Source organism: Rattus rattus, chromosome 1 (assembly GCF_011064425.1).
Source record: "Rattus rattus isolate New Zealand chromosome 1, Rrattus_CSIRO_v1, whole genome shotgun sequence".
NCBI classification, from domain to species: domain Eukaryota; kingdom Metazoa; phylum Chordata; class Mammalia; order Rodentia; family Muridae; genus Rattus; species Rattus rattus.
In genome coordinates this window covers 76,109,682-76,134,634 of record NC_046154.1, presented here as the reverse complement: position 1 = coordinate 76,134,634, position 24,953 = coordinate 76,109,682, and the positions used below count along the sequence as shown (strand labels likewise).

At 36.2% G+C, this 24,953-nt stretch overlaps 1 long non-coding RNA gene across 1 annotated transcript in view; it reads right to left on the bottom strand.

Annotated features, from left to right (window-relative positions):
- The window catches only part of LOC116900756, a 330,132-nt gene extending 308,113 nt beyond the window's left edge, over window positions 1-22,019 (bottom strand). Inside the window, exon 1 of the long non-coding RNA XR_004387949.1 lies at window positions 21,979-22,019. This is a non-coding gene — a long non-coding RNA (uncharacterized LOC116900756). The remainder of the gene's footprint in view (window positions 1-21,978) is intronic.
- Between the last annotated feature and the right edge of the window lie 2,934 nt (window positions 22,020-24,953).

Sequence of the window (24,953 nt, the reverse complement as noted above, 5' to 3'; positions counted from 1 at the left end):
TCATTGAAATATGAGTTCTTCCTCTGTATTTTACCACCTGTTTCTATCTGAGCTTTCTGTCAAGATAGCAGTCTGTTCTTTTTTTTTTGTGAGGTCACACAAGGTAAATAATAAAATAATAAGTGAAATATCAGCCTACCATATCAGCTAATTATGGTTAAAAGTTTCATAAGATTTGTCCTTCGAAAGCAAATTTAGGTTGGTATGGAAAAATATCTGTTTCCTGCATTCTGGTGTTTAAATCCTCACTGAAATTTTAAAATCAAAGCATATTAAAAATGTAATTCCGTTACACAGAATTGTTTTTCTCCATCTTGACAGTTACAGATCTTTGCTGGCGCAACTCCAGATTGAATTCTGTATCATTAGCTATTCAAGGACTCCATTAGAATACCAACTGCTTCCTCAAATTTGTAGCCTTTGCCTGATGAAAATTCCCTTGCTCTGCATATAATAGAAGATCACTTGGAAGTGACACCTTACTGTTCTGTTGAGGTACACATATTCAAACTAAGGAATATTCAATAAAAGACGAAGTCCTTTACATTAACATTTAGCATTCCATTATAACTCCTTGGACGGTAGCTGTGTTTGAATTTATCTTTTAGATTGTATTGTCTACTGAAGAGTGTTTTAGTTAGTCATAGATAATCGAAACATATTTTAGCAAATGTCTTTGATAAACCAGCCACCATCAACTACAGTGACATCCTCCCACTCCCTCAATAACCTCTATGTCACGCTTCAAATGACAAGATACCGCATTTGCATTCTTCTGCTGAGTTGGAGGTGTGCAAGTGACAGGACTTTACAAGAAAACCTACCCCAGGTAGTTAACGATAGACCTGCACAATAAAGAACTAGAAATAAAACTGATAAATTACTATTAAGCAAAAAATATATAATGAGCAGCTTTGATTTATGGAATTCATTTCCACTTCACATAAGCAATCTATCTTAATACATACTACAAAACTGTGCATCTGTTTATTAAGTAGTACATTTCACATTCGGCTGTTCTGAAAGAAAAAGGCAGGCTGGGGGTAATGTAGCACAGCATTTCTGTCTACCAGAAGGGATTCAAGGCATTTAAAGAGACAGAAAGAAAAGCAGTTATATGTTCCTGACCAGAGTGCTGCTATCAACATTCACAGATGTAGCAGAAAGCGGTACTTCCAGAGAACTGGAAACCTTTCACTATTGGTTGACTTCTCCAAGTCCACCCAGGCATCAGTAGGCTTGCTAAAGAATCTTGCTTTAAAAAAATAATAAGTGGAAGGAAAGAGAAAATTCTAACGTCTGACCTACACAATATATTCGTTGTCAGTTACACCTGCACACATGTGCATACAGACTAATAAAACAAAATAAAAATAATAGCAAATTCTTAATTTAGAAAATCTTGCTTAAATGAATCCAATTAATATCTCTCTTCAGGCCTTGCCTGTGTGGGTGAGGCTGTCACCCTACCTGGAGAGATTGCAGATTTGTGAAAGGCAATCACAGTGATCACATCCAAAGGGCATGAGCTCATTCTTATGAACATAAACATTGTTCTTTTTTAGATAAAATCCTTTAGGTCTTTCCTATCATTGTTATGGATGCCACATTACTCAGCAGAAAACATCCAATAAAGCTAAATTTATCTGCACGGCAAATATATTTCTGAGCTGTTTTATTTGATCATTATTTGGGGATCTTTCTACACGATAGTTATTAATAGAAAAAATAATTTTGATATTCACTAGAAATTTAGGGAAATTTGCATATTAAAATAGACTCAAACGACGAGACAAAAATTTGAGGGATTTGTTTGTTGTCTGTTTGTAATACTTAGAAAGTAACTCACAGTAATTTTATATATGGATTCTTTCAGGTACCTCTGACATTCACTCCTTGCACACTGTCAGTTCTGATGAGACTTACCATTTTTGATATTCTATAAGCTCCAAAGACTCATAAAATTACAAGATTCTATTCAGTATAAAGACATGATATATTTATTCTCTTATCCCTTGGAAATTCCCTTTTAAGATCAAAATCTGAGGAAATAGAGATAGTTCAGTTAATTAAGTATCAGCCACACTACTATGAGGGTGTGAATCTGGAGCTGCAGCCCCATATCCAACTAGCGTGGTGGTTTAAATAAGCTCCAGTTCAAGGAGGGTGGAGAAAGGATTCCTACAGTGGCTTTGCCAATCAGCCTACCCAAGTTGGTCATCATCATCTTCTGTGATGCCGTGTTGTTTCAAAACATAGGTGGAAAGTAATTTAGAAATTTTTGTCCTAAATAAGTGTATCTCTACCCCACATATATGCAAAACCGTAAACACACAAATACCTAATACAAACACAAGGATGGTTCTGTTTGTTTTGTTCTATGTTAAAGCATCCAGAGAGTTGTCTACTCAAGTTATCATGAATAATAGATATTATATATCAATTGGTATCAACTAGGACAGGTAGGTACATTATGTGTATGTACAAATACATATACACACAGTATATGTATATATGTATTTTGTATGAATGTATAATCGTTAATATGAATTGTTCTTATTTATTTTGTATGTATTGATAAATATGACACTTTGGCAAAAATCAGTAAAACCAAAGTAAAGATAAAATTATGCGTCAAGTGAGAGTCTACTCATTGCAGTTCATGTACAGTGATGAAGTACTGAGAGAGTCTTTGCAGGAAGTACAAAGGATATCCCATCCCAGTGATTCTCTGTAGAGAGCTGCAAGGTCCTGCGCCCGGGGATGGTGCCAGTTTCCGCCTTCCGAAAAACAAGTCCGGTTTCCGCCGTCTGCTCATTAAGAAAAACAAGTCCGGTTTCCGTCTTCTGCTCAATGAGAAAAACAAGTCATTGCGAAAAACAAGTCCTTATTTGGCTGTTCCTGCTTGGCCTGGTCGCTTCCGCATCGTACAACCTATCCGCTGTCCCCACGTGGCTTGCTAGGATTGGCTAGTGCTAGCTACTTAAGTGTGGTACAGGGATTTCCCGGGGTTAGAAGATTGTATCAAGGTTCCTGAGTAAAAGCTGCTTGAAGAAGATCTTCGCTGGTCGTGTCTTCCTTGCCGGTCGAGGTTGGGCGCGACAATTCTCAACAAAGGGACAGTTGCCTTCCCTGCATTTGGTGACATTAAAAAAAATCTACAGACACCAACTAAATGGTCAGAAAAGGCAAGGCACTATTCCATGAAGTCAGTACACACTCCCTTCACCTCACAGTGTAGCTGAAATATCAGCTAAGTAAAGATTAAGGAAGTCTTGTTATGTAAACAGCTCTTTTATTGTGGATTACGTTGAGAGGAGTTAACGTGATCTGAATAGTTAGAAATATCTGCTTCAGAGTCACAGCATGGCTCAAGTTCCAAAGACACACCAACCGGCATGAAAGATTTACCATTGACAAATAATCCACTGAGGAGTTTCCAGAACACAAAGCCCATCATTTTGATTCATGAAGGTACACAGTATTTACATTGGTATTCACTTCAGCATTAGTGCTGTGAGATCTTACCACAATCTAACAAAATTTGAAGCTCAAACCAGCTTTTTATTGATTTTTTAACCTGCCTAATTGAATTTTTAGTTTTTATGGAATTTGCTGCCAAATATAAACTAATAATAATAGAAAATATTTATGAAGATTTTCTTTAGCACTTAATTTCAAACTTCTTTATTAGTCAACGTGAAAAGTATAACCATCTGGACTGGAAATGGAAATAATAACATTCCTCATTCGTAAAAGAAGTTGGTAATAACAATACATGTAAAGAACTAAAATTCATCAAATTTTCTCCCTATTGTTTGAGCCTAGGGACACACTGACAGGCTGACAACCCTGAGATATAAACACAAACTTTGATTGTGATTTAATAAAAAAGCCATTTCATTTTGCCTTTTACTTCAGTTCATTAATATTTTTAATTTGCACACTGCCAAAAGCATGATGCTCTGTTTCAGGCAGAAACAAATTAAACCCTCAGGGAAGGAGCAATACTGTCCCATGGGAGAAGCTTCCTTCCTCAGCTTGTCAAGAAAGGCATTCAGAACTACTAGAGTGTTTGACAGAAATGCCAAGGAACACAACTGTAATGTGATACTCAGCTGTTCTTATGGACAGGGGAACACTTCACACCCTAAGACATCTATTGTACAAATTGGGGTGACAAAAGCATTCCTTAGTCCATTTCTTAGTCCCCAGATATGCAAAATTTCTTATTTAATGTGAGTACTTGAAGCCAGGAGAATGTTTGTAAAGCAGTCTATTACCAAATATAGATTTCAAAATGTTCAGAAAGTATGATTTCTTGGTAGTTATTTTTTTTTTCTGTAGCAGAATACAGGAGTGTTCTAGAAAGAATGGAATGATGGTGCCTACAATGGATGAGAAAGATACAAGGTATTGATGAAAAACTCATCCATAGAATTAGCTGCTAGCGTTGTCAGCTTTCCGTGCTTCTGTATCTGATGAACAATTCTAAATATCAGCCTAGTTAAGTCATGTTCCAACAACAGGGAATGGCTCAAATTATCCTACTTAATACATGATCCAATACTCTGAAATCCACATTTAACTCTTTGGATATGACATATTAAAGTTTGTTTCTATCCAGATACATTTAGTTGTTTATTAATATTCTGTCTATCATAGAATACATTTTTAAGGTATATTAATTTCTTATATTTTGTTGCAACAGGACCAAAATATTAATAGAAGACTAAGGAAATAAGGCTGAAGTAAGGTGTTAATCGTTCGGACTAGTCAGAAAAATAAGATTAAATCTAGAAAGAAAACTACTCATCCTTTCTTACTTCTAGTCCAGAGTTATGAATGACATCAACATATGCCAACCATAATTGATTATCTTATTTATGGGAAGGAAGAGGAATTAACCGAATATAAACAAAAATAGATAATAGCAAGTTAACGATATAACATTCAAATCTCAGATTCATAATAATCAGGCCTGAAGAGGCTTATTTATAATATTTTTCACACATACAGCCCTATACCAAGCTGGCGTTTGCAATGATGGTAGGTTTCAAAACCTAAATACAGAGCCTCTTGAATCTCAAAAGAATATCATTTTAACCAGTTCATACATGAGCTTTTCATTATAGGACAGAGGAGATATGAGAACATACTATTATGGAACACATATTTAGCAAGGTTTCAAGAGCTACTGCTAGTTGCCCCAACTTTGTAAAATGGGCATGGGTGGCGTTCAATATCAGTGCCTTCCCCACTATCACACCACTTCTGTCTCTAGACCCGTATTCATGGCAGTGTAAGCATTAAGATATCTGGAAGGAATTTTCAAGAAGGCAGATCATCCTGCTGCACCAGCAAGTTAAGTCCACTTTCAAAACAGCCTTAAGCCCACAGTAGTTAATGCTGATATGTAACTGGTATCAAGGTTCAAATGCATCTTGAAATTGTGTGAGAGGAGAGTGAGTGCAAATGACTATACTCAAGTAAGGAACCCGGATTGTTCCCCCAAAGAATCCTCTTGGTGGTTAAGCCATGGGGAAACCATATTTTCATTCTCTGTCTCTTCTCCTCTTTGAGAAATTTCGAGGACTGAAGCCAGGACTCCACACATGTTCATCATTCTGTCTTGAGCCATATCTCCGGTTCATTTATACTACTGACTAATGCTGTTCTTACCTTAGAGCTAAAACCAGCCTTGTCTCATAGCCTCTTGTCAGTTTAAGAAGAGGAAAATCTTTTTTTTTTTTTTGGTTCTTTTTTTTTCGGAGCTGGGGACCGAACCCAGGGCCTTGTGCTTCCTAGGCAAGCGCTCTACCACTGAGCATACAGATCGGAAAAGAAGAAGTCAAAATATCACTATTTGCAGATGATATGATAGTATATTTAAGTGATCCCAAAAGTTCCACCAGAGAACTACTAAAGCTGATAAACAACTTCAGCAAAGTGGCTGGGTATAAAATTAACTCAAATAAATCAGTAGCCTTCCTCTACACCAAAGAGAAACAAGCCGAGAAAGAAATTAGGGAAACGACACCCTTCATAATAGACCCAAATAATATAAAGTACCGGTGTGACTTTAACCAAGCAAGTAAAAGATTTGTACAACAAGAACTTCAAGACTCTGAAGAAAGAAATTGAAGAAGACCTCAGAAGATGGAAAGATCTCCCATGCTCATGGATTGGCAGGATTAATATAGTAAAAATGGCCATTTTACCAAAAGCGATCTACAGATTCAATGCAATCCCCATCAAAATACCAATCCAATTCTTCAAAAGAGTTAGACAGAACAATTTGCAAATTCATCTGGAATAACAAAAAACCCAGGATAGCTAAAACTATCCTCAACAATAAAAAGGACTTCAGGGGGAATCGCTATCCCTGAACTCAAGCAGTATTACAGAGCAATAGTGATAAAAACTGCATGGTATTGGTACAGAGACAGACAGATAGACCAATGGAATAGAATTGAAGACCCAGAAATGAACCCACACACCTATGGTCACTTGATTTTTGACAAAGGAGCCAAAACCATCCAATGGAAAAAAGATAGCATTTTCAGCAAATGGTGCTGGTTCAACTGGAGGTCAACATGTAGAAGAATGCAGATCGATCCATGCTTATCACCCTGTACAAAGCTTAAGTCCAAGTGGATCAAGGACCTCCACATCAAACTAGACACCTCAAACTAATAGAAGAAAAAACTAGGGAAGCATCTGGAACACATGGGCACTGGAAAAAATTTCTGAACAAAACACCAATGGCTTATGCTCTAAGATCAAGAATCGACAAATGGGATCTCATAAAACTACAAAGCTTCTGTAAGGCAAAGGACACTGTGGTCAGGACAAACGGCAACCAACAGATTGGGAAAAGATCTTTACCAATCCTACAACAGATAGAGGCCTTATATCCAAAATATATAAAGAACTCAAAAAGTTTGAGGGAGACAAATAACCTATTAAAAAATGGGGTTCAGAGCTAAACAAAGAATTCACAGCTGAGGAATGCGAATGGCTGAGAAACACCCAAAAAATGTTCAACATCTTTAGTCATCAGGAAATGCAAATCAAAACAACCCTGAGATTTCACCTCACACCAGTGAGAATGGCTAAGATCAAAAACTCAGGTGACAGCAAATGCTGGCGAGGATGTGGAGAAAGAGGAACACTCCTCCATTGTTGGTGGGGTTGCAGACTGGTACAACCATTCTGGAAATCAGTCTGGAGGTTCCTCAGAAAATTGGACATTGAACTGCCTGAGGATCCAGCTATACCTCTCTTGGGCATATACCCAAAAGATGCCCCAACATATAAAAAAGACACGTGCTCCACTATGTTCATCGCAGCCTTATTTATAATAGCCAGAAGCTGGAAAGAACCCAGATGCCCTTCAACAGAGGAATGGATACAGAAAATGTGGTACATCTACACAATGGAATATTACTCAGCTATCAAAAACAACGAAGTTTATGAAATTAAGTAGGCAAATGGTTGGAACTGGAAAATATCATCCTGAGTGAGCTAACCCAATCACAGAAAGACATACATGGTATGCACTCACTGATAAGTGGCTATTAGCCCAAATGCTTGAATTACCCTAGTTGCCTAGAACAAATGAAACTCAAGACGGATGATCAAAATGTGAAGGCTTCACTCCTTCTTTAAAAGGGGAACAAGAATACCCTTGGCAGGGAAGAGAGAGGCAAAGATTAAAACAGAGACTGAAGGAACACCCATTCAGAGCCTGCCCCACATGTGGCCCATACATATAGAGCCACCCAATTAGACAAGATGGATGAAGCAAAGAAGTGCAGACTGACAGGAGCCGGATGTAGATCGATCCTGAGAGACACAGCCAGAATACAGCAAATACAGAGGCTAATGCCAGCAGCAAACCACTGAACTGAGAACAGGACCCCGTTGAAGGAATCAGAGAATGAACTGGAAGAGCTTGAAGGGGCTTGAGACCCCATATGTACAACAATGCCAAGCAACCAGAGCTTCCAGGGACTAAGCCACTACCTAAAGACTATACATGGACTGACCCTGGACTCTGACCTCATAGGTAGCAATGAATATCCTAGTAAGAGCACCAGTGGAAGGGGAAGCCCTGGGTGCTGCTAAGACTGAACCCCAGTGAACTAGACTGTCAAGGGGGGAGGGGGCGGCAATGGGGGGAGGTGGGGAGGAACACCCATAAGGAAGTGGGGAGGAAGGGGATGTTTGCCTGGAAACCGGGAAAGGGAATAACACTCGAAATGTACATAAGAAATACTCAAGTAAATAAAAAAAAAATAAATAAAAAAATAAAAAAAAATAAAAAAACACAAAAAAAAAAAGAAGAGGAAAATCACACCTTAGTATATTTCTGCATAACAGCCGAATCAAGGTCTCTGCCACAACACTGCAAATTAGATGATAATGTGAAGCTGAGCTGAGCCTCTCAAGGACTGGCTGGATTCTGCTCATAGTCATATAAGTCTGAGAGGAGGTGCAAACATTTTTGGAAGTATTATTAGAATAGAATGTATTTTGACATGTGAATATAGAAATGGACATTATAATTAGAAAAGGAATACCAGTTTATTAGTACAAATCAGAGAGTAAAATATTGATTATCCAGTAATGTAATTGAGACCGTTTGTTAGGTTCCTGCCAATAAAATGAAACTATGTTTCTTTGTCATACCTTGAAGCAAAATTGATTAATCTGAAAAAATGTAATTAAAACAATCACTCTAAAAATGACAAGGGAAGGGACCTGGAGAGGGTGATGGGGAAGAGAAATATGATCAATGTGCATTGATTATGTATGTATACATATAATACATATAATGTATGTATAATTATAAAATAGTGAATAAAATTTAAAGTAAAAATTCAACACAGTCATCTTAGAATACTAAAATACATAAAATCATTTTAAACAGAGCATGAAAATCAGACACTATAAACAAAAGAGGTAATAAACTTAAGCATATTAAAAATTCTCAGTGGCAAAAATATAAATTTGAAAAACAAGGAAAAAATCCCTGAATTGTCTTAAATGTACAAAGTTAAGTTATAATGCAGCAAATAACTCGATATGAATTTTCTAATATTCCACTGAAAACGGGCCAATAACAAAAATGCTAATTATATCTGCACATAAACAGGGTTCACTTCTCAGAATTACAGCCTGTTCCTCTATTGGTTTTTCTCTCAAACTCTAATAAAATGTTTTTGATCATCCATCCTGTTTAGTTCATTTTAAGCTTCTTCTCTCTACAAGATTAAGAACTGATCTCCAAAACCTGATCCCCAGAAGTTGTATAATGATAATTAAAAAGTGTGAATGGGGCTTGGGGCAGGATTGAGTGGTTAGGATTGTTTACAGTACATTGTGATTTTCTTAACTGATTGTCTCTTCCTTGGCCATTGGCTTTTGTCTTTATTTTTGATAGCAATTCAAAGAAATAAGAGTATCGGCAAAACCAATTCACTTAATACAGCACTTAGCTATGAATCAGAAAAGAAGTTATCAAGCCTAATATCAACTGTACTCCCATGGGACGATCTGTATGACTTTGGGCAAACTCTTTTGCATTTCTGAGCTATAGCATATGACCTGCAAAGACTTGTGGTATTGCAATTCATTACTGCTGTCCTTACTGTATAGAAGCCAATTTGAAGGGAGGTGGGACATTTTATAACACAAGATCCTCAGGTTTGGACACAAGCATATAATGACTACTCTGGAAAGATTTGGTGAATTCTGTTCACTTGCTGACATTTTAAATCTGCAAGGACATATTACCGACATCTGTGTGTAGCTATGTCCTGTAAATTGACACATTTCTTTTTGAAGTGACCAGGAAGGCTCTTGCCTTTTAGGACAACCAAATCAGCAAGCTCAGGAAACTCATGAAAGAAACAAGATTACAGAGTCTCTCCCAGATTAACATTTCCTATAACTAAAGGCAGGAAAGAGGAAATGCTACATGGGTATGGACCATTACTGGCAAGTTGCCTACATTTTAGAGTTCCAAGGATGCAGGTTTTAGGAATTCTCTCCCATTCTGGAGTGGGATCTTCTGTGCTACAGTTGTTGAAGTCATCCATAATCCTATAAGCAAGCCCTCTTTTATATTTTTAAGCAATTTTAAACTCTGGTTCACTGAGTTACAATTGAGTAGAATTATCTCATTGTCTGTTGTCACTGTCCTATCTAGAATGCATTAATGGTTCCATTGGTTCATTTCCTCAACAGTAATACCGCTACCTCTTTACCATCCTACAATATCATGATTAGTGTCACTTTTGTGCTTTGATTCGAACTGAGGAATGACAAAAGAGTAAAATGCACTGTGCAAATTTAAGGGGGGTACAAGAAATAGATGGTTTCATCTGATTCCTAGAATCACAAGAAAATCAAAGAAACTAAAGGGGAATATATTATAAATAAATCTGTGTAAATCCTTAACATCAAGAATAAGCTACAGGATAGACCTCCCAGACCATATGCACCCTCCTCCATGAAGTCAAACCCATTACTATTTTCTCCATTGTCTAGTCATAAATATTATCCTTATCCTACCCTTTACAGACTTTCTGTGGTGGTCCTAACATGCTTGGTTCAGGGCACAGCTTTTTGGAGGTACAGTCTTGTTAGAGAAGGAATGGCCTTGTTGGAGAAAGTGTTTTATTGTGGGCGTGGTTTTAAGACCACCCTCCTATCTCCCTGGAGGCCAGTCTTCTGTATGCCTTCTGAACAAGAGGTTGTATTCTCAGCTCTTCCTGCTCCATGCCTGCCTGGGAATTGCCAGGGTTTCACTTTGATAAAAAGGGAATGAGCCTCAGAACCTGCAAGTTGCCTCCAATTTAATGTTATTCTACATCTGTAAAAACCTAACTAAGACAGAAGTTGGTACCAGGAGTAGGATTTTGCTGTGATAGACCATATTTATTTTTAAGAAGAATGAGAATTTTGGGACTTTAAATTTAGAAAGCAATGAAATACTTTAAGTGGGGTTTGAAAACTGTAAGGTTGAAGTTGATTTAAACTACATAAGCTTGTTGGCCCATGAGGTTTCAATGGTCTTTTTTTGTGATATTTGGTGAAGAACATGGCAACCTTTTACCATTGTTCTAAGAATCTACCTGAGGCTAAGGGGAAGAGATTTAGATTAATTACTTTGACAAATGAAGTCTCAAAAGTGCCTGGTATAAATTATGTTATGTAGTTACTGAAGTTCACTCTTACAAAGAGTATTTTAATTAAAAGGAAAAAGGTAAGAAAGAAAAAATATAAAATGTATGGTTCAAGTAATAAAGGAGCACTAAGAAGTGAAATGAAGCTGTATCCTATGTTCAAGTAGAAAAGGAGATTAAGGGTGCAGTGACACTGGACAAGATCCCACTCAGGTAAGTTTAGGACCAGGCATGCTTGTATACAGCTTTAACTCCAGGAGACAAAGCCAAGCAAATTTCTTGTCATTCAAGGCCATTCTGGGACAAAACAAATTCTACAAGATAAAAAGCTTAAGTACAGGCATGGTGGAAGATACTTTTAATCCCAGAATTCAAGAGACACCACAATTCTCAACTTTATATGGAAAAGCAAAACAAACCCAGGATAGGGAAGACAATTGTCAACAGTAAAAGAATTTCTGGGGGAATCACCATTCCTGACTGCAAACTGTGCTACAAAAAATAGTGATAAAATCCAGATCATATTAGTATAGCAACAGACAGTTCAATCAATGAAATAGAATTGAAGACCCAGAAATAAACCATATACCTATAGACACTTGACCTTTGAAAAAGAAGACAAAACCATACAGAGGAAAAAACAGAAAACATTTTCAACAAATAGTGCCGGTTTCACTTGATGTATTCAAGAAGGTGAATGAAAATAGTTTCATATTTATCACCTTGCAAAAGGCTCAAGTCCAAGTGGATCAAGGACTTCAACATATCACCATATATACAGAATCTAATTAAAGAGAAAATGGGAAACATTCAAATGTATTGGGACAGGAAAAAAGTTCTTTAGCAGAACATCAATAGTTTATGCTCTAAGATGAACAGTTGACAAATGGGACCTCATAAAACTTAAAAGCTTCTGCAAGGTAAAGGATGCTGTCAATAGGACAAAACAGCAGCCTACAAATTGGGTAAAGATCTTCACTAACCCTACATCTGGTAGAGGGCTAATATCCAAAATATACAAAGAACTCAAAAAATTAGATTCCAGAAAAGAATATAAGCCAATAGAAACATGGGATATAGAGCTAAACAGAGAATTTTCAACAGAAGAATTTCAAATGGCCAAGAAGCACTTAAAGAAATGCTCAACATCCTTAGTCAAGAGGGAAATACAAATCAAAACAACACTGAGATTCCACCTTATACCAATCAGAGTGACTAAGGTCAAAAACTCAAAGAACAGCACATGCTGGTGAGTATGTAGAAAAAAAAGGAACACTCCTCCATTGCTGGTAGGATTGCAAACTGGTACAACCATTCTGGACATCAATCTGATGATTCCTCAGAAAATTGAAAATAGTTCTACTTGAAGACCCAGCAATACCACTCCTGATAATATACCCCAAAGATACCCCATAATACTACCTGATTCCTAGAATCACAAGAAAATCAAAGAAACTAAAGGGGAATATATTATAAATAAATCTGTGTAAATCCTTAACATCATTGTGTCCATAGCAGCCTTATTCATAATTTCCAGAAACTGAAAACAACCCAGATGTCCCTCAACTAAAGAAAGGGTGCAGAAAACATGGTTAATTTACACAATGGAATACTATACAGCTATTAAGAGCGAGGACATCATGAATTTTGCATGGAAACGGATGGGACTAAAAAATATCATCCTGAGTGAGGTAATGCATACTCAAAAGAACATGCATGGTTTGTATTTACTACCAAGTGGGTATTAGGCAAAAATTTTAGAATACCCATGATATAACTCAGCCCATATGAAGCTTAACAAGAAGGAAGGGCCAAGTGTGGCTACTTCAATACCACTTAGAGGGAGAAAGAAAGTAATCATGGGAGGCAGATGGAGGGAGGGAGCTGGGAGACAGTGGGGGAAAGATCAAATATATGGGGGGGAGACAGGAGAGAAGCCCAAGGGGATTAGACAATGGATGGAAAAATGCAACATTTGTGAGGTAGGGGGCAGGAGAACCTCTATAAAGGTCCAGAGATCTGGGATGTGAGTGGCTTGCAGGACACTCGTAGGCATGACTGTAGCTGCAATGCCCAACACTGGGAGATGGAAACTGAAAAGACCACCTCCATAGATAAATATTTCCCCATTGAGGCCTGTGGCCATCTACCCATCTTCAAATTTTTTGACCCAGAATTTGTACCTGTGGAAGAGTTAGGGGAAGGACTGAAGGAGCAGAAGAAGATTACAGCCTTATAGGAAAAACAATATAATCAATTAACTGGGATTCCTCAGAGTTCCCAAAGACTAAGGCACTCCAGATTTTATTCCCCTCCCGGCCCAAGAAGGTTAAGAAATAGTTTCAACAATGATATCTAAAATTTTTCTCGGTTCATTTTAAACTTATAGAGTGTATTCTCTGGATCCAGTAAATGGTGATAAAGGTAAAATAATGATAGCGTAAATTAAATTACCTAAACATATGCTTTTAAATAAGGCACGTGCAGAGAAGGAACAGTGATCATAATATGGATAAATTATGAAAAACTAAATATTCATTCTCAATAGCAATCAATCAGAACAAGATCATGCATGATACAGTAGACTTGACTTGTATGTTAGCCCACTAGAGACCTGATTTCTTTTTTCAATAGACTTTTTTTAAATTTAATATCTCATATATGGCTGGTTGAGAAGCAGGTGGAAAGCATCATTAAATGCAGTGATGCTACCAGAAAAGTAGAGAGTGAAATTTCATCATTGTGTGTACAGTCTGACATCAGGATGGTAGGATGATGTCATGCTTCACAATATTCCCTTGTAGAATAGTGAAATAAAGGTTACTAGGTAGCATGTGTTCTCGTTACATCCTCAGTTATTTGATGCCAGGTCACTGTTATGCACTGCGTTTGAAGTGAACATTAATAAAATTACTACTAAAATGATGTTACTGAATCACTTTAAGGCACTAGGATTCTAAATGACATCAGCAGCCAGACTGATCATGGCAAAATCTGATATTCTATGTAAGCGTTTGAAGTGTGCATATAAGGCAAGATTTAAACAAACAATTCAGAAGTATTTGTATTATTAATAGCAATGCATGCAAGAGTCTCCAGGAGGGCCTGCAAATTGCTTTAAGCCCTAAGTTCAAAATATTCCCTTTAAATGGTTTCTTTATTTCATTTCAAAAATCAATAATATTTATAATTATTTACATACTTGTTGGGAGATAGAATAAAATACCTGCGGATTATTTTTAATTGCAAAATTAAGCTACACATTTTAACAGTATGTGTTTTCAAAACATTTTACTACAAGTACCAATATTTAAATGATAATTGGTGCATTTTATTAAAAAACTCATTTGAAATCGATAGATTAAAATTGATCCTCTCTCCTGTCATTGAAACTCGTTGCTAAGCCTGTAAGTGTAGGAGATATATTTTAGAAAAGAAGAAACATTCAAGAGAATTTTGAATAAGGTGAGTCAGAAGATCAACAATTCATGCTAGGGACAATGTAATAACTACTTGCCTATCAAAGCATAAACTCTCATTTGACTTTTTAGAAAGTAGGTATGAAAAAGCCCCCACTGTGGTTCATGGATAGAGTGCACGGCTATTCCACAAATCACTGAAATATCGTACAAGGCCAAGGATCATTGTCGTAGAAGAATTATTGTTTTAGAGCTTTCTTAGAAATATTAATCATCTTCACTTAATCATCTTAACCATAGAGTCCTGATTCTCAGGTCCGCACAATGTCTAAATTACTATCCTTCAAGTACCTTCCAAACTCTAGGTACCAGTCAAAATTCCCAAGCTATTAATGGTATCTTAGAAACAAGGAGTGAGGGTGAAGGGATCTTCTTACCTAGCTATAGAGAGCCAAAAGTAGACTAATGTTAAATCTTCCATCAGCTATGGTCAACCTCCATCCACATGTGGCTGATGATAGCTATGAATGAAGCCCCAAAGAAAACCACAAATTTACTCAGGCCAGGAGACATTGTTCTCAAATGTGAGCTTCATGGAACAGCATGTTAATTGATCTGATACATTGGATATGTCCTTGAATAGCTCATCTCACTTACAGCTTGCCATTGTTTAGTAAGGCCTCCAAAAATATGCTATAATGTTCTCTGAGCTCCATCTTTAATAATAATTGAAGTTATCTGTATGTCTTATTGTAAAACATACTTTGTGAGAGCTAAGGATCTAACTGAGTCCCTGGGTTGAATTCCCAATATTGCAAAACTTTAAATAAAATTCAAATTGGAGTAAGAAAAACAATCCGAAATAAAGATGACAGTCTTAGAACCTTCCCCGGATCAGGGAGAAGAGATTATTAGGTTTGCAGGAATATGATGTGCAAATTGTAGAGATTTTCTAGTATGAGAGGCACGTGAGAGCTGTTAGGCAATGGTCTAGTGTAGAAAAGAGTTGAGAAAAGGGTGTAGCACTCAAGATCAGAAGAGAACAGAGAGCTTTGAGAGATACAAAGAAAAATTATGAGGAGATTTTGTTTCCAGTTTTGTGAACACTAGGAAAATATTGGCATGATGTAGTATAAAATGCAAGCAATTACACAAGACATTCCAAGTTCAATAAATAACAGATCTCCCCTTCAGTAGTACCTGTCATACCAACCATAGGACAGGTAACATCAATAGACTTATTAGAATTTCTGTGTTCTAGTAAAAATATATAGTATTCTGGATTAGATATTAAAATAAAAATGTAGTTACTTTTCACTTTTCACAGAAAGAATACTTCTCTGACTTTACTGAAATATTGAGAACCACTCAAAAGCAGTTTGGATCAGTGCCAAGTGTGCACATCTACAGCCTCCTGAAAAGAGAAGATGCTGACACGGAGCAATGCTTGCCCTGTGCTGGGAAGGTCGATATGCATGTACTGTCTTACCTAAATGGAGTGTGCTACCTTGAGGAGCATTTTTAGATTCCACCCTGAAGGTGAAGTTAGGTTAAGAAAGAACGCAGACACTCCGTGGAAGAGTTTTCTTGTAGGGAGGACATCTCAATCAGACTGAGCCCCTGATGCAGTGATTCTGATCATAAAAGAGGAATGAGCACTAGAGAGGTAGCTGTTAATGTCCTCTGACTGCTGCAGAGATGTTAATGATTGACATGAAATGCTTTATGAGGCATAATTTGTTGTGCCCCTTCCTTAGCAATAAATTTAAATCTTTCAATTCCAGGTAATTGTATATAATTATTTTTGATCTCCAGTCCTATGTATGAAGGAGAAAGGTTATGTTTAACTAATTAGCTGTTGTAGAAATGACACTCTTTGGACATGCTGGTGGCATCTAAATTAGTATGTCTCTTAAAAACAGCACAGAGATTTCTACTATAAAAAGCAAAGAGCTAAACACATAAGAGGTGGCATCTTTGCAGGTCACTTGAACAAACAAGGTAAGTGTTGAGAGCAGTAAGCTGAACAATGCACTGAAACCACACACCCGGGAAACCTGGTTCTTCTTAACTCAGGTAATGACTGCTAGATCGCCTTCAACATGAACTGTTACTTTATGACATTCAAAGGAATGAACTAAAAGTACTACTACCAAAATACTGTTTATTGTTAACAAGAAAACTGACCATTTTTGATTAGCCGGGCCCTGTCCATGTTACTCAGTTCACATGATTACCTTGGTGAAGAACTGATGCTGAATTTTATTTTTAAATAGTATCATGAATTTTCTTTAGGAGTTTGGTTGAGGGGACTAAACTGACTGCTCTAAGCCCTTCTCCCAGTATATGGTGCCCCCTAAAAGTTTGGTGAGACTCAATAGAAAATTATTTCAAAATAAAAACAGAATTGTAAAACTGTGTCTCGGGTAGCAGGTTTCTGCATCTGAGAGTCACTGCAATATCCTCTAGGTCATGTTGGTAAGTGTCAGGGAGGTATACAATGCTGATAAAGGAAAAAACAACAAAGCAAAACAAACATACAAACAAAAACCACTAAAAAACAAATGCACAAACTCCATAGCTTGAAAAGGCAAATTTTGGCTCTAGATCCTAAATTTGGCTATAGAAATGCGATTCTTCATAGCAGTTCTCTTGATATAATCCCGTGGGTGTGACACCTCAAACATTTATCCCTACAAGCTCCACTGTAGTAGAGGATACTGAGCTATTGTGTTCTCTGTTTGAAAAAAATAAATGACTAGCTTCACATCCACTGTCTCCATTTGCACTTGGCCACATGTAGTCCTACCACTAACCTATCTGCAAGGTGGTGAGCAAATGTAATCTTCTACTCTCAGCAAAGCAAGGAGATGGACTGGTCTAATCCTCACTATTCTTCAAAGGAAATTTATTGGCTCGGCCCACACATTCCAAAAAAGAAAGGAGATGTACTGGTGTCCGCTCAGCCTCTCACGGCATCATCATGATTTGCATAACCTGCTAACCCAGGCAGGGACTCCATAAAAAGTGCTTATAACTTCCCTAGATAACAATTAAAAATATTAAAAATTAAGGCTCCGCAGATGGCTTAGTGTGAACTTGGTTCAATTTCCAGGAGCCACAAGGCTCTTCATTGTTTACACCTTCCGTTCCCAGGGATCTGATCCCCTATTATGGTATACGCAGCCACCAAACACATACATCCTACAGACATACATGGGCAACATACCCAGACTTTTAAAAGTAAATTAAATTATTAAATTTAAAATATTAGTAATAAACAAAATACTGTGATAGTCCAGAAGACATGGAAGAGCATAAAATCTGGAACATATCTAGCTTACTTTTAAATAATTTTTCTTAATCCCTGTCTGAATACTTACACAGTTATTCATTAGAGTTTGGAAACATGAACAAATCCAAGAGTACATACAAACACGACTATTCCCTTTGTTCTAAACTCATAGTTTATATTCACAGAATGGCAATCTGTGTCAGGATATCATATTAACAATGCAGATGATTTTAATACATCTGTGTTTATTTACAATATACAAAGTATCCTCAAATCTGTGTTTACCAATTCACACCTATAAGATAGGCCTTGTTATAGTTCATTTCTACTAATCTGTGCACACACCATAAAACATTTGAAAAGACAATGCAACTTAGCACCACGCTTTTATTTTATTATATTCTAAAAGTCCTGGGACTTGAATCCAGGGCTCACATTTACAAAAATGCTTGGGAGTTAAAGCTACAAGAGCTGAATAGTTAAGATTTCGAGAAAAGTATTCTCTAAAGCATCAAGACATTTTTGTTTTCCTTAGAAACAAAACGTTATTTTAAACATTTTAGATGGGAGACAATACTCAATTCTTGGAAAATGCAATACTACAATTGAATAATTCATATGATTTGAAGGAAATTTCATGACTAATGCTAACCATATGCTTGTGGCTTGAAATTTGCCTGCAGTACCACAATGACATATACAATGAAAAATCAAAACGGCAAAGCTTACATAAAATTTACATGTAAAACTGAGAGCACAAATAAGAAAAAGAAGTTTCTATTAATTACCACATTTGATGGTGAATGGATTATGTTGCCATGGATTATAATTGACTTATTAGGAGATATATATATATATGTATATATATATATCATATATATTCATGTTTCAAAAATTGGGATAGTTATGGTAAAGCTTTTTGGATTTAAAACAAGTTGCCCTAATTTCTAAGCATGGTAAAAAGTCCAGTAGGTGAAATCTTTTAACCACTTATGTTCTGGGTTTCTTACAGCTCAGATTTCAAAGCTGTTTCTGGCACATTCTTTGGGTTTACTGAGAACGTGGAGGAAAGATGTCTTCATAGTCATGGCAATTGGAGCAAAAGATTAAATCTTTACATCATTATCCATCGACTCTGTGACTAAAGCAAGTACTGAACACCTTCCCCCTTTCCCTGTTGTTAAAAGAGTACAAGATATGCTGTCAAAGTTAGAGTAGAGGGAAATGTCTCTCAAGCACTCCGTATTCCCAGTGATTTCTTAAAAAATTTGAATTCATCTGTACACCCCTGTGCATGTTATTATGTTGACCTCTTTAAAAGTTCAGGCTCCAGGTGCAGAAAATAAAATTGATGAATTGGAACAAATCACTATGGCTACCCACAAAGACAGAAAATCAGTGAATCATAAGCTTTAAGTACCTTACCTTACATAAATGAATATTGAAAGGAAATTTTATTGCTAATGGTTGATCCCAGAGCACCTATTATTTTTTTTAGTTTGAGAACTATGGCAACTGATCAGAGTTTATTTTAATGTACCTAATTTGTGTTATTAGTTTGCATATTATCTTTTGTGTCTTAGAACTGCTGTGGTTTGCATTTTATAGGTAATGCTGCCCATCTTGCCTAACTCCGTGTTGCTGCTTGCTTTGCCAGTTGTAACTGAACTGAATCAAGCTTTATGCAAATTAAAATTGAAACTTGATCTCTAAAAAAAGCAAAGCTGTAAATAATCTAATTAATTTGTAAAAATTATTTTTGAGAAGCTGCTAAGTACAGAGCAATGTTTTCAATGTGTCCTGTCTAGCAAATGAACCATTATGCTTAACTTACTTCTCAACTTAGTATATTTGCTGAATAAAAACCATTCATACAATACAAATACTCTAGAAGCAGTGAGAGTTTTGCTAGATAAAATGCTTTACTTTGTGATACTGAAAATAAAAATTATCAGAAAGAATATTGAACTACAATATTCAATACTATCAAGTCATCCAGGAGAAATGGGACTTGAATTTTCTCTTAATAAGAAGTAGGTATGGGTATGTGTGTAGATATGGAGCTGGAACATAGAAGTAGAATACCACAGTTAGAGAAGAATGGAATCATGTGACCAGCATTCAAGGTTTAGTGAAGGAAGATTACTTCTGGATCAGAGAGGCAATACTTTTTATTAAACAATACAGTTGGAGAAATCCTTCAGGACCCATGGTTAGAAGGCATGTGAATTAGAACTGTTAGAAATTCTTGGTATTATTAAAGGAGGATTAATTAAGACAAATGAGGTGATAGAAGATGATCCAGAATAATCCTCCAGTTGACCTAGCATTCTAAGAGCTTCTACATTATTTAAATGAAGATGTGGAATTCAGAAGAAAGAGTGTTCAGAAACTATTTAGAAAAAATAAAACAAAAGGATGACAAATCAGACGAAGATTCTGTTATTTGTGATAAATAGAGACCAAATTTTCAGCTGTATTTAAGGAGCTACCTCTCAATAAAGTTAAAAATAGTTTTGTAGAATATGCTAAAACTTCATCCTCCTTTTCTGAGGAGTGACTGGGACCAGACCATTGAAAATTGGTAAAAAAAAAAAAATTGGTCATTAACTTGTTGTTCATCACATATATTGCTAGTGAAACTCAAAATATCATTATTCATATTTGATTTCACAATTTTCTTACCTAAACCTGTTGAAAGGGCATAAAAATTCTTCTGACCAGTGAAAGTTAGCACACTGACTGGCTAAACTGTTGTGGATAGCAAAGAATGGCTTACATTTGCTCTGAACAAAGTGAAATGCAGAAAGGATATTAATAAATATTTGGTCATTTGTCTCATGAGACAGGAGATAGAATGGGCAGATATGGGTCAATGCAGGTTCTCCTAGGAAGGATACTAATCCCTATGGTATAGTTATACCCTGGTGCAGGAGAGGAGGAAACAAATATAGTTTGTTCCCCATGGGAAGGTCTGACCCAGAAGCTCTCAGAAATGCCATCTCACCCAGGTTGAAGTACTTTGTTCACTGTAGTTCTCTTTCTTTAATATTAAGCAGTGTGGGCACAACAAGGATATCTTGGTGTTTGTGTGGACTTTCAAGACTTGCAAAAGCATAGAAAAGTCATGGCAAGGTGAGCACATGACAAATATTCTTCTAGAACACATGAAAGCAATTCTGAGTGAGTAATAAGAGACCATCGCAAAGAGACTGGCATAAGGTTCCCACCAAACTCTGCTTATGGAAGAACAGGACTTGTTCCTGAAACCTAATAAAAGTGTACCTGTCTCTTGGTTCCATGTTACAAAGGGCTTCCCTGCAAATGTGAGGAGAATGAGGGATCCCAGGGAACAAAGGAATCTGAACCATAGAGATTTCAGATTAATAAATTATAAGAGTATAATATTTTATAATAGAAAAATATTGAATCAGTTCAAAGAGTGGCCTGTTCTAAGTGTGTATTTGAGTGTGAGCATTAATTCAAAAGGCTGGCTGGAGTAAGGACAACGTTGCTGTACGTACCACCACCCAACTATATAAAAAATATCTGTTGTAACAATTACATTTTTGATTAAATGGAATACTTTTGTTTGCATATTAGTGATATAGGTAAAGACTAGAAAGTTTTTAAGAGTTTCAGTGTAGTAAAGTTCATTGCATTCAGTGTTTTTATAGCTCAACCATAATATGCAAAACATTTTTAAAGTTTGGTTATTGTCTCAACTTCTCTGAGGCTGTATCTTTTTACATTAATATGATCTATCTAAGAATTTCCAATTGATCACACATAATAACTGGTCCCTAGAAGAGACCTCTTGAATCTAAGACTTGATGGTAGGCTCTGTTGTTGCCCTTTTTAGGGATGCTCTCCAAAAGCACTAGGTTAAATATCAAATATCAAGATTAAGAACATCATTACACCCTGAATATGAAATTGATTTTTCACCTTATTAAATTCACCCTCAGTTAAAAAAATTAGAAAACCCTCTTTCTGAAATGATTGAAGCTTAAGTGAAAAGAAAAAGAGAAATGATTATCAGCAGTGGTAGTGAAACAGAAAAACTCACCAGACAGTTGAAGTCACCAGACGATCCAGGAGTACAAGCCTAATGTAAGACAAAACGAAGGAGCAAAAAAAAAAAGAGTTATAACAGTCTGTTTTTAAAGAAAACACAACATTTTAATTCTCTATCATCTTTGCAAACACTATAAACTAAAAGAGTAATTATGGCAATAATTTCCTAGACAAAACTAAGTTTTCAATTAAAGCATATTTAATTAACTTCATATTGTCCCATTCTAGTCAGCAGTGTGTGTGTGTGTGTGTGTGTGTGTGTGTGTGTGTGTGTGTATATATATATATATATATATAGAGAGAGAGAGAGAGAGAGAGAGAGAGAGACAGAGAGACAGAGACAGAGAGACAGAGAGAGAGAGAGGTTAGGGGAAGGAAGAGATGCTTCAATTGTTCAATTGACCATAAACATTCGCTAAATGGTTGAATTCTCAAAACTTGTGAGATTGTTACTAAATTCATCTTAAGTTTGTCAGTATTTAATACACACATGTAAATTTTTGACTGTGAAGCACATCCAGGTTCCACTTTCCAAAGTCTCTTCCTGGCAACAGGATGGTAATCAGTTACAGCACCGATTCATTTGCTCAAAGTAAATACATGGAAGGCATTATAACAAAATAAAATAAAATACAAGGTTTTAAATTTCCAAATGGTATTTAAATCAGCCTCTATTTTTCAAAGATGTTTGAAGTTCAAATCAAAGGCAGTATCCAGGCAGCACAAATTCCCCAGAGAAGGCCAAGCACCTGGTGTGGGTGCAAAGGTTTTATCAATGTTGTCTTGTGTGAAGGAAAAGGCAAACAGAGAGCTCTTTTGTAAATATGGCTCCCTGCCTCTGTGTTTGAGAAGAAATATTGAACTTCCAACCATTATTATTACAAAACACGGGAGCTCATTTTTAAAACATTTGATGGAAGCCTTTCCGTTTTGCCTTGGAAATCAGTTTGAGCTTGAATATTAAGAAAATATATCTGCAAAAGAGAATGGAGGACAATATATGTAACCAGGTGTCAATACTGTATTGTCTGGTTGTATACGTGTGCAGATAAACATGTGTCTACATCTTGTCTCCAGAAAGGTGACTTGAGATTATTTCCTTTTTATCAGGATAACTACAATAATGAAAGCTAACTAAAGGACATCTTGATTCATCTTTCCAAGCCTACTGTTTTGTTCATATGTAGGCTCCTGTATTATGCCTGTGCTCCACAAAGGCTCCAGTCTAGTTACAATGGTATAAAATAGACAGTACATGTCCTTGTGCTTAACACAAAAGGTGTGAAGAATGTCAGTGGGTTTCTCTTTGTTCTCATATTTTAAGTTGGTAATTTCTTGTGATTTTTGATTTGCCAGGGGAGCATCCATGATCACCCCTGATAAGACCTAGAAAGGACCAACACTGAAGCCTGTGACTGGCTCTGGGCCAGAGTAGCCAATTACAACAAATGTGACAGGTTTAGAGGATTACATTAGATGCACATGTCCACCATAGTTTCACGACAATTAGAGTATTCTTTTGCAGGAAGTGGCAAAGTTTACATATGGTATATAATGTCACTGAGTATAGCTATACATACTCTCAGTATACCATAGATGATAAATTGGTTTATTTTTATAGATTTCAGGATAAACTTTAGCTCAGTTACCCTGGTTTTGATCTCTGCATGATTGAAATTAAAGTGTTTATTCAAGATTAATTCCCTTTGCCTTAACTTACTTGTGAGACCCATGAGTCCCATTGCTCTTCAGTTTCATCAACCTGTGATAGTTCCATGGATGATGTTCAACAACTTATAGGTTGCCAATTATTAGTAAAAATATGGATCATTTCAGTTTTTATTATAAACTATTCTGGAGCAGCAAGATATTATTATGCATTTCTGTTAGACATACCCAGGAGGAGAAGCATGAGACAAGACAACATGCTTCCACTGACACGAACAAATGAGGTCACTGTGGTGGAGAGCTGCCCTTGAAAACCTGAGCGGTACACATCCTTCTTGTGTTTGATTTTAGCCGTCAGTAGAATGAGTTTTTTTAGTTTACATTTCCTTAATATTACAGCAGTTTCACATATTTTTAATCACAAGTACTTATTTAATTGAAAAATATTGTTTTAGCTTTTTTTCCTACTTTCTGTTTTTCTCACTTATTTGTATAACTATATTCTAAAATTGATGCCTGCTTTGGTTTTGTGTTTTGACTTCTGTGTCAACACATCATAGCTTGTTCCCTTAACCATCATCATACTTAAAGTATTGAGCCATTTTACTAATCACATAAATTCTTCCCTATTTTCTTCTAAAGAAGAAATACAGGATATGTTGAAATTTTTCCACTTCATACATAATTTAAACTACCACAAATTGCTGTTTTGAAACCTTTGAGTTGAGGTTAAGATTGATTATTTTTAATTTGGCTCGACAAAATTCATCCAAAATGTCACACTGATAGTTCTTCCTAAACAAGGTGTCCATGAATGCTGGGCTCTGTTCCTAGAACTCTATGCATCTCACTGAGTCACAGTCATGTTTTATACCACCTCACAGAATGTGACTGTAATATTTTCTCATTTAATAAAAACAAACATTTTTAAAATTTTCATCAAGGACATTTTTTATTGTGGTATAATTTATATACTATGAACTTCAGTATACAAACAACTTAATTGTAGTATGGTCACAATGTTGTAAATATTTGGATCACTGTACATTCCACAATGTTTCTCAAACCTCAAAAGAAAATGTACTGATTAGAAGTGAATTCCCTCCTATCCCTCCCTCTACTGCAGTGTCTAAGATTCCCTAGCCTTTTTATCTGGTTCTCCTCCTGTCATAAGACTTGCGAAATCTTTCAACCATAGAATGCCCTGAAATTATGTTTCTTTTATGGTTAAGTAATATTCCACTGAATGTTACTGCACATTCTATTTATTCAATAGAAGACAGCATTTGGTTGTTTTTA